The sequence below is a fragment of the Myripristis murdjan genome, chromosome 4, assembly GCF_902150065.1.
Source record: "Myripristis murdjan chromosome 4, fMyrMur1.1, whole genome shotgun sequence".
NCBI classification, from domain to species: domain Eukaryota; kingdom Metazoa; phylum Chordata; class Actinopteri; order Holocentriformes; family Holocentridae; genus Myripristis; species Myripristis murdjan.
In genome coordinates this window covers 32,119,934-32,129,849 of record NC_043983.1, presented here as the reverse complement: position 1 = coordinate 32,129,849, position 9,916 = coordinate 32,119,934, and positions in this window count along the sequence as shown.

Below are 9,916 nucleotides of genomic sequence, written 5' to 3'. Positions count from 1 at the left end.
ACCAGCCAATGCCCCCTCCTAACTCTCTATCAGCCTCTGCCATAAGCTGCAGTCAGCCTCAGTCAGACAATGTATCGAGCCCATGTGAGCCTGCTTTGTCACCCCTACATCCTTCTGCTGTCTCTGGCCTGGCTCATACTGCTCTTGAGTCACCTACTACCAACCCTGGTGTTCAACAGGTTGTGGCAATGTTTGACAAAGTTCTGTCTTTGTGCAACGCATCCCTTGCAACCAGTCAAAGGTCAAACAACCGTCAGCCAGGTACTCGCCAACCAGCCCACCGTCAGACTGGTCGACCCCGTACCCAGCAGTCTTCTGAGCCCTTTGCATGCAAAGTCTGTGGCTCCAGAGACCACACAACCCATGCACACTGTAGGCTTTACAGGTTGTGCCTCAACTGCTTCAGTGCCGGTCACATTAGAAATCAGTGCCTGCAGGCCTCTCATTCCCCAGCCATGCCGTCCCCTTCTCCCTCCAATGCTGATTTAAACTAGCCCGCCCGTGTAGTGAGAGGGGTAGCATGGGCGGTGCTGGTGACACCCTCAGTGGAGTAAATGACTTGCAGTCGACCTATGTGAACTGCTGTAGTAATCTTTCTGATGACAAGACTGTGATTGTTGTCGGTTCACATAGAGTGGAAGGAGCTAGTGATCTGTTTTATGCTCCAGTGTTTGTCGGGGGTCAGTCTACTTTGAGAGGGATGCTTGATTCAGGGAGCATGTCGTGCACACTCAGTGTGGAGGCGGAGTCCAAGCTTAGAGCCACTGGTGTTCTCCCTAGTCCTCAGCCTGTGCCTGAAAATGTGGTCCTTATTGGCTGTGGTGGCCTTACGACACAACCCAGATGTATCTATGACCTGGAGATTGAGATTTATGGATCCAGATTCATCGTGCCAACTTTCCTTGTCCCGGGGCAGAGAGACGAGCTTATCATTGGAAGCAATGTCATTAGGCCCATAATACAGAGAATGAAGTCTGATGAAAAATACTGGGAGCTCATCTGCTCCAACACCTCAGACCCTGATTGTGAGCAGTTTCTTCAGTTGCTCAGCTGCATCACCCGTTGGTCTGGTCCTGAACTGCCTGACAAAGTTGGAACAGTCAAGCTGCGCCAGGCTATCACTCTTGCACCACAGGGGGAGTATCTGGTGTGGGGAAAGCTACCCAGTAGTGCCCCTGTGTCACCTGGGAGCACTATCATGGTGGAGCCCACCTCCTCCCGTTCAGCCCCTAGAGACATCATTGTTGGACGGGTTGTTGCGCCCATGTGGGGAGATCGTTGGGTCCCAATGAAAATCCTTAACCCAACCATGAGACCTCTGACATTGCGCCGCAATGCTAAAGTGGCAGATGTGTTTCCTTGTGTGGCGGTGGAGGATCTTCCCCTTTCCCAGGGTGTGAGTAGGCAACACACCTGTCAGCCTACTGACCCTAAACCCAACTCAGAAGCCACCTCTACCCCCTTTCAGCGACTTAAGGATTGTGGATTGGCAGACATCAACCTTGAAGGCTGCGAGGTGTCAGATGAATGGAAACAGCGGCTAGCTGAACTTTTGCTTACTTACCAGGATGTCTTCTCCAAAGACAAGCTGGACTGCGGGGAAGCGAAAGAGTTTGTCCACCGGATTCACCTCACTGATGATCGCCCCTTCGCCGTGTCCCTCCGGCACACTATCATAAACTGAGAGAGGTGCTGTCTGAGATGGAGTTGAAAGGCATCATCAGTAAGTCAGTCAGTGAATATGCTTCACCGCTGGTTCTGGTCTGGAAGAAGTCAGGAGAATTGAGGATCTGCACTGACTTTCGCTGGCTTAATGCTAAGACCGTCAAAGACGCCCACCCGCTGCCTCACCAGTCCGACTGTCTTGCTGCTCTTGGTGGAAATGCCTTTTTCAGCACCATGGATCTCACATCGGGGTTCTATAACATCCCCCTCCATGAGTCTGACAGGCGGTACACGGCCTTTACGACACCCTTAGGCCTGTACGAGTACAACAGACTTCCCCAGGGCTTATGCAACAGCCCCGCATCGTTTATGCGGATGATGATCAGTGTGTTCGGTGACTTGAACTTCTCCAGCCTCCTCTGTTATCTGGATGACCTGCTCGTCTTCGCTCCATCCAAGGAGGAAGCCCTGACACGGCTGGAGACTGTCTTCTCAGGTCTTAGAGCCAACAACCTGAAGCTGGCACAGAAGAAGTGCTACTTCCTGCGCAGGTCTGTGAGGTTTCTTGGCCATGTGGTGGACAGTAGTGGTGTCTCAGTTGACCAGGAGAAGGTGAAGGTCATCTCAGCTTTCAGGAAGGAGGACCTCATGAACGATGACCGCTGCACTCCATCTCAGCGGAAGGTCAAATCTTTCCTTGGGATGGTGCTGTATTATCAGCATTTCATTCCTGGCTGTTCCTCCATCGCAAAGCCGCTCTACACCTTGACCGCAGGGCAGAAAAGGAGGGCTAAAGGCTCTTTTGGTCGGAGAAGAGCTGGCACCTTCCGTGAACTAACTCCTCAGGATTGGACTCCAGCCTGTGAGAAAGCATTTGAGGATCTGAAAAGCGCACTCCTCAACAGTGTAGTCTTGGCACACCCTGACTTTGATAGGCCTTTCATCCTCTCCACTGATGCTTCCCTTGATGGTCTGGGTGCCGTTCTGTCCCAGGTGCCTGCTGGTGAGGTGAAAGCAAGACCCATTGCCTTTGCGAGCAAAACTCTCAGTCGCAGTCAAGCCAACTATCCTGCCCACAGACTGGAGTTCTTGGCTCTGAAGTGGGCGGTTTGCGATAAGTTTAGCCACTGGCTCAAGGGTCACAGGTTCACTGTCTGGTCGGACAACAATCCTCTCACATACATCCTGACCAAACCGAAACTTGATGTCTGTGAGCAGCGCTGGGTCTCTAAGCTGGCTCCGTATTCCTTTGAGATCAAACACATTCCTGGCAGGTTGAATGTGGTGGCAGATGCTCTCAGCAGAGACCCCTTCGTGAAGCCTTTGAGGCAGCGACTGTTGTGCGAACCTTACTCTGAGCTGCTGGACCAGGTTTGTGATGTCAGTGATGGACATGTGCAGGATGCATTCCGCCTCACCTGCCAGCCACAGTCACTTGGGGGTCCCTCTCACTCTGCTGCTATTGAAGGCTCTATGTCTCAAGATGATGTCTCCTCCCTTCTTTCCTCCTTGGACGAGTGGGACTCTGCTCCCAGGCAGCGTGCGGCCTCCCTAGCTGACCACCTCACCACCTTGGAACCTCCTGGCCAGGACATGTTGCCTTCCTTGTCCCCCGCCGAGCTTCAGTCACACCAGCAACACGACCCAGTCATATCAAGGGTCGCTCACTTTGTTGACAGGAAACGCAGACCTTCCAGACGTGAACGCTGCAATGAGAGTCAGCCAACCTTGAGAGTCCTGAAGCAGTGGGATAAACTAACACTTCTGAATGGCATCCTCTATAGGGTCACAAGGGACCCCTTAACCAAACAGAAGAGGTTCCAGTTTGTTGTGCCTGAGTCCCTGAAGGCGGATGCATTGTCAGGTGTTCATGACCACGCTGGTCATCAAGGTCAGCCCCGCACACTTTCTCTGGCCCGCCAGCGTTTCTTCTGGTACAACATGGAGAAGGATGTCCGCAACCATGTGAAGCACTGCCACAGATGTGTTCTCAGCAAGACTCCTGAGCCTTCCGCAAGAGCCCCACTGGAGAGCATTAAGACCTCTGCCCCTCTTGAGCTCGTGTGCATTGACTTTTGGTCGGCTGAAGACAATCACAACAAGTCCGTGGATGTTCTTGTAATCACTGATCACTTCACGAAGTTGGCACACGCTTTTCCCTGTCAGGACCAAACAGCCAAGAGGGTAGCCAAGAAGCTGTGGGACAACTTTTTCTGCATCTATGGCTTCCCTCAGCGCCTCCATTCTGACCAGGGAGCAAACTTCGAGAGTGAGCTGATTGCTGAGCTCCTGAAGTTGTCAGGAGTTGACAAGTCCCACACCTCGCCTTACCATCCTATGGGGAATGGCGGCACGGAGAGGTTTAACCGCACCTTGGGCAACATGTTGAGATCTCTACCCCTTCGCTCCAAGCAGAAGTGGCCGCAAATGATCCAGACCATGACCTTTGTATACAATTGCACTGTTCATGAGACCACCGGGTTTGCACCCTTCTACTTGATGTTCGGGAGAACCCCTAGGCTGCCGGTTGACCTTCTCTTCAGGAATGTGCTCCATGATGTGACTGTATGTGACTATGATAGCTATGTGAAATCCCTTTTGGAAGACCTGCACTGTGCCATGGCACTGGCTCAGAAGAACTGCACAGCTGAGCAGAGACATCAGTGTGACCAGTACAACAAACGGGTCAAAGGTCAACCTCTGTCTCTCGGTGACCAAGTGCTACTGGCAAACAAAGGCATCAAGGGGAAACGTAAGCTTTCTGACAAGTGGCTGCCTGTTGTATATACTGTGGTGGCCTCAAAACCTGCCCTGCATATCTACCGGATCAGGGATCCAGAGGGAAATGAACGTGTTGTTCACCGAAACCTGCTGCTTCAGGTCAACTTCCTTCCGCTGGAGGAGGCCTTGGATGATGATGATGCTCTCATGTCCTTGCCTGCCCCTAGCATGACCGATGCCCCCCCTGAATCTGATTGGCATGTGACAGATGTGTCTGGTTTGGACACGGCAGCTGCAACAGCTGTGCCCTCTCTTGCTGGTTCTCTTCCGAGTGTTGATGACTGGGATGATGGCCGCACTGCCTCATGGGTCCGTGAGCAGTCCTCCATGGATGAGCCTCCTACTTCAGACTGTCCACCACCTCCCTCTGTAGCAGCCTCCCCTGCTGCTGGTGGCCCTGCTACAGCTCTGAGCCCCCCAACCGCTTCCCCAGCTCTCCCACCACAGCCACCTCCGGCCAATCCACCTCAAGCATCTGCTGCAGATGGCCAACTTACCTCGAGGTTTGGCAGAGTCATTAAGCCAGTGTGCCGCTTGATTGAGTCCATGACCCAACTTGAGTCCATTCTAGGGGTGCAGTCAAGCCCCCGTGCTGTTCTTCATGTGTGAAATGTGTGAACCAGAGTGGCGTGTTCTGCTAAGCCGCTCTTAATGTTGTTAGGGTTATATGCTGCTGTATAGAGCCTCCTTTTTTTATAATTTTTTTTTTTTTTTTTTTTTTTTTTTTTTTTTTTTTTCTTCACTCACCCACATTGTTGGCCTGTGTGCGTGTGGTGTATCGGGCACCTCACCTTGTCTGTGGAGTACTGTGAGTTCTTGCTAGGCGCCGAGCAAAACTCTCATTCTCTTATCCTTTAGTTAGGAAGCTCATATGGCTGGTTCATGTCGTTTGGTTGTTTTCTTGAAGGCCAGTGTGTTTATGTGAATTGTTTTGTAACCCAGAATTTTGTGTAATTCTAGGGGGGTGAGTGTAACAGGGTCAATTGTGCAGCAGGAAAATATATAACATTATGTACAGTAGTTATTGTTTGTTATAATTATTACTGTTATAATTACCCAAAATCTGTGTACTGTTTTTTTACATTTATTTTATTTTTATTCATTTAGTACCTGACAGGTTGGGCCTCCGAGTCAGTTCATGGGGACCGGAACATAAATTTGTGTCTGTACCCCCAACGTTCTTATATTGTGTGGTACTGCCCCTTTTGTTATTGATCTCCATGGGAGAGGTAAGCGGTCTTGTAGCTAGGAAGTTTATGCGAGTTAGCATCATTTGATTGTGTTTATATGTTTAATAGCTAGCTGTGAGGTGCTTGCTATGTGTTTTAACATATTTATTAATCATTTAATTTTTAGGGGCGCAGTGTTTTGGGGGAGCTGACTGGAGGGAAATATTTTTTATATGCCTTTTGTCAGGTACGATATGTTCCATCCTTAATTTTGTGTCATTTTGCCTTTGCCCTTTTGTTATTGATCTCCATGGGAGAGGGGCACAGTGTTTTGGGGGAGCTGACTGGAGGGAAATATTTTTTATATGCCTTTTGTCAGGTGTGAAATAAACGGAGACTGCCTCCAAAGGTGTAATCGTCTCAGACCCTTCCTACAACGCAGAGTCGCATCCAACCGGTTACATCTCGACTCATCGGTTGTGTTTGAAAACTTTGGAGAGTGCCCGCACCTATACGACTCGTCCACTCGCCACAGAAGAGCAGCGACCACACGTCACAGAGTCTACGTTGGTGGGAGGAGAATTGCTCTGTGTGTTTGCAGAGGTATGTTGGACACACACGCGCTGCGTAGGAAATGCGTGCTTCGCACAACTCCCGTACGCTCTTCCAACGCTGAAGCATAATTCAGCCTTTAGGCTACTGCTCAACGTCAGCAAAACCAAAGAGCTGATAGTTGATTTTAGAAAAAAGGAGGCAAAGACACACAACCCTGTCTACATCAATGGAGCTGATATGGAGCAAGTGAGCAGTTTCAAGTTCCTGGGAATCAACATAACAGAGAACCTGTCATGGACTTCACATATCTCTGCCCTGGTTAAAAAAAAAAGAAAAAGAAACGGCTGTATTTCTTAAGGAAACTTAAGAAAACAAAATTCCCACGCCAAGTTCTTGTCAACTTCTACAAAGGAGCGACTGAAAGCATCTTGACTGGAAACATCACAAACTGGCATGGGATTTGCACGGTCCGGGACAGGAAGACTCTGCAACGAGTGATTAAAACTGCCCACAACATCATTGGCACCCATCTACCAAGCATCAGTGATATCGCGGAGGTGAGGTGCCTGCGCAGAGCCAAAAGGATCCTAAAAGACAACAGCCACCCCAGCCACAGCCTGTTCACCCTGCTGCTGTCAGGCAAAAGATACAGAAGTATCCGCTGCCGTACCACCACACTACACAGCAGCTTCTTCCCTCAGGCTGTGAGACTACTAAATGCACCACCTGCACTCCTCCATGTTTAATAATTTATTATTTTTATACAATCAATTAATCAATCAAGAGGGAACCACATTTTAATTTCATTATACAACCTGGTGTATAATGACCAATAAACTTCCTTGTATCCTTCCTTGTTACCTTGTATCCTTGTAAAAAAAAAAAAAAAAGAACGATAATTACAATAAAATAGCAAGCACGACTGTTAGTATATTAAAACCTGAATGTAAGAACACGATTACCTCAAAATTACGGTTTTGTTAAGAATATGTAATATGTTTGTCAAGAATATTATACCTAGTATGAAAGGTTTTAGATTTTTATTTTTAGATTAGAATATTCGTATCCAACAACTGCTGATTTTAAACTGAGCTAGCTTTATTTTTCTTTCTTTCTTTCTTTCTTTCTTTCTTTCTTTCTTTTCTTTTTTTTTTTTTTTTTTGGCTAATTTTAACCTCACCCCCGCTTTTTATGGAGGACTAAAAGGGACAGAATGAAATAAATAAATACATCTTTAAATAAATACTTAAAAGTGTCATTAATTAATTAAAATGGGAATTAAATAAATAAATGTGTCATTAAATAAATAAATATGTCGTTAAATAAATAAATGTGTCATTAAATGTGTCATTAATTCATTAAAATACCAGTTCATTTAATGTAAAAACATATATATAATTATTTCATTATTTATTTAATTATTTCATGGACCGGTGTTGCAGTGCTTCATGAATTAATTTTATCTGTCAAACTCACCCATCAAAGTCAGTGGGCGGGACTAACGTGAATCTAGCCTAATCGATTGCTTAGGTCTGAAGCCTGGAAGTCTGCCGGAGCCGGAGTTCTGCTGAGAGCCTCTCCAGTTAAAGTTACTGCTTCTCTGAGTAGTTCTGGGTAACTTCTCGACATTTTGTGGCTGCACCTATCTAGCACGCATCGCACACCGCAGTAACATTTGCTCCTGCAAATCCCCCATTTGCTTGAACCGAGTAAAGGTTGCGCCACCAAGTGTGTCAGAATATCAAATCAAATCAAATCAAATCAAATCAAATCAAATCAAGCTTTATTGTCATTAAGCTACACATACAGCAGTAGTGCACACAAAATGAGATAGAGTTTTTCACTTAGGATCCCCGACTGATGGTAAAGTCAGCAGTTTAAAAGTCTAACAGCTTTCTGGAGGAAGCTGTTGCTCATTCTAGCGGTTTTGCTTTTCACCGTTTGCCTGATGGAAGCAGCTCAAAGTATTTGTGGAGCGGGTGAGAAGGGTCTCTGACAGTGTTCAGTGCTCTACTCCTGCAGGGATGGGATGTTTCCATGGAGCCATGTCTCCGCAAAAGCAAGCACACAGCAGTCTCTCTCCTGCGGGTGTCTCTTAGCAAGCGTAGCTCGTCCAGCTTGTTGTCGAGGGAGCGAACATTGGTCTGGAGGGGTTAGCCTTTAGCCTTTAGCCTTTAGCCTGTAGCCTAGCGTGGATCCCGGCTCTCTTCCCCCTCATTTGTTTACGTTTGCACCGCTTGCGCTCCCTCCTCTCCCTGGTGGCTGCCGGTGTAGACGCAGGTAAAATCCCGTGCTGGCGTAGTGTGTCCACATCAAAGCAGAGAGCCTCAGTTCTTGCAGCATGCTTTACCTGATGATTAGTAAAGTCTCTCGGCTGTAGGTTATGCAACCTGAGCGTCTGGGTTAAGCAAAACAGTTAAAAACTTTCACTCTAGAATATGTTTACTTGCTCTGCATCAATCGATTATCTGAAGTCGATCTGTCTTGGCTTGCTGTGCCGGGTAACCAATCAGGTGTTAGGATCCGCCCACTGACTTTGATGGGTGAGTTTGACAGATAAAATTAATTCATGAAGCACTGCAACACCGGTCCATGAAATAATTAAATAAATAATGAAATAATTATATATATGTTTTTACATTAAATGAACTGGTATTTTAATGAATTAATGACACATTTAATGACACATTTATTTATTTAATGACACATTTATTTATTTAATGACATATTTATTTATTTAATGACACATTTATTTATTTAATTCCCATTTTAATTAATTAATGACACTTTTAAGTATTTATTTAAAGATGTATTTATTTATTTCATTCTGTCCCTTTTAGTCCTCCATAGCTTTTATCCTGAATGAAATATTGAAAAAAAAAAAAAAAAAAAAAAAAAGAGTTACAGGAACATTATGATTTAATAAATGTTTTTTTTTTGTTTGTTTGTTTTAGATTGTAATATATTTATTTTAAAGTATAATATATATTTATTTTAGATTGTAATATATTTATTAAAATTCTAAAAGTTTTCGATTTTTTTTAGATTATGATAGTCTTGTAAAAAAAGGAATTTGTGGCAATAAATTTGTCTCATTTAATTTATGATATACTTGTATAATAGTGGTTACGTTATAGAGTTTGCTATTGTGCTTTTATTTTGAAGTTAATATTGAACAACACATCCATCACCAAAGACGTTTACTGCAATAAGAATTAAAGCTAATGTGCTTTTGTGAGATTTATTTAGCCTAATTTCTTGTAGCTTGCATGATTAATCCAAGCAGCTCTCTGGATGCATGAGGAATGGATGCACTAAGAGATGCACACTCTGCTGAGGCCTGGAAGCTCAATATGACTGCATGGATCTGGATCTTTGGTTAAATTTGTTTTGTTTTTTGGTCTAAATCATTAAGTTGTAATTTAAGTTCAGATTTATTTAAAGTCCAGTATCACTGTTTACAGCCTCAAAGGACTTTTCATGCACACAAAGAGCCCGGGGACTAAAAAAAAATACACAATTTATCTTTGGTCACCTCTTTTCTTTCAGGTAATTCTTGAAAAATGACATGAATCAGCGTGTAATTAACCTCCACTTGAAGGGAGATCGAAGAGACATCGACACGTTTGATTTCTGAGCCTCTGCAGGACGACTGGGACAAGTTTGGGGGGGATGATGGATTTTGACATTTTGAATATAAACCTGATTGGCCCACCACAGCGCCACCACCAGGCCAACAGGGCCCC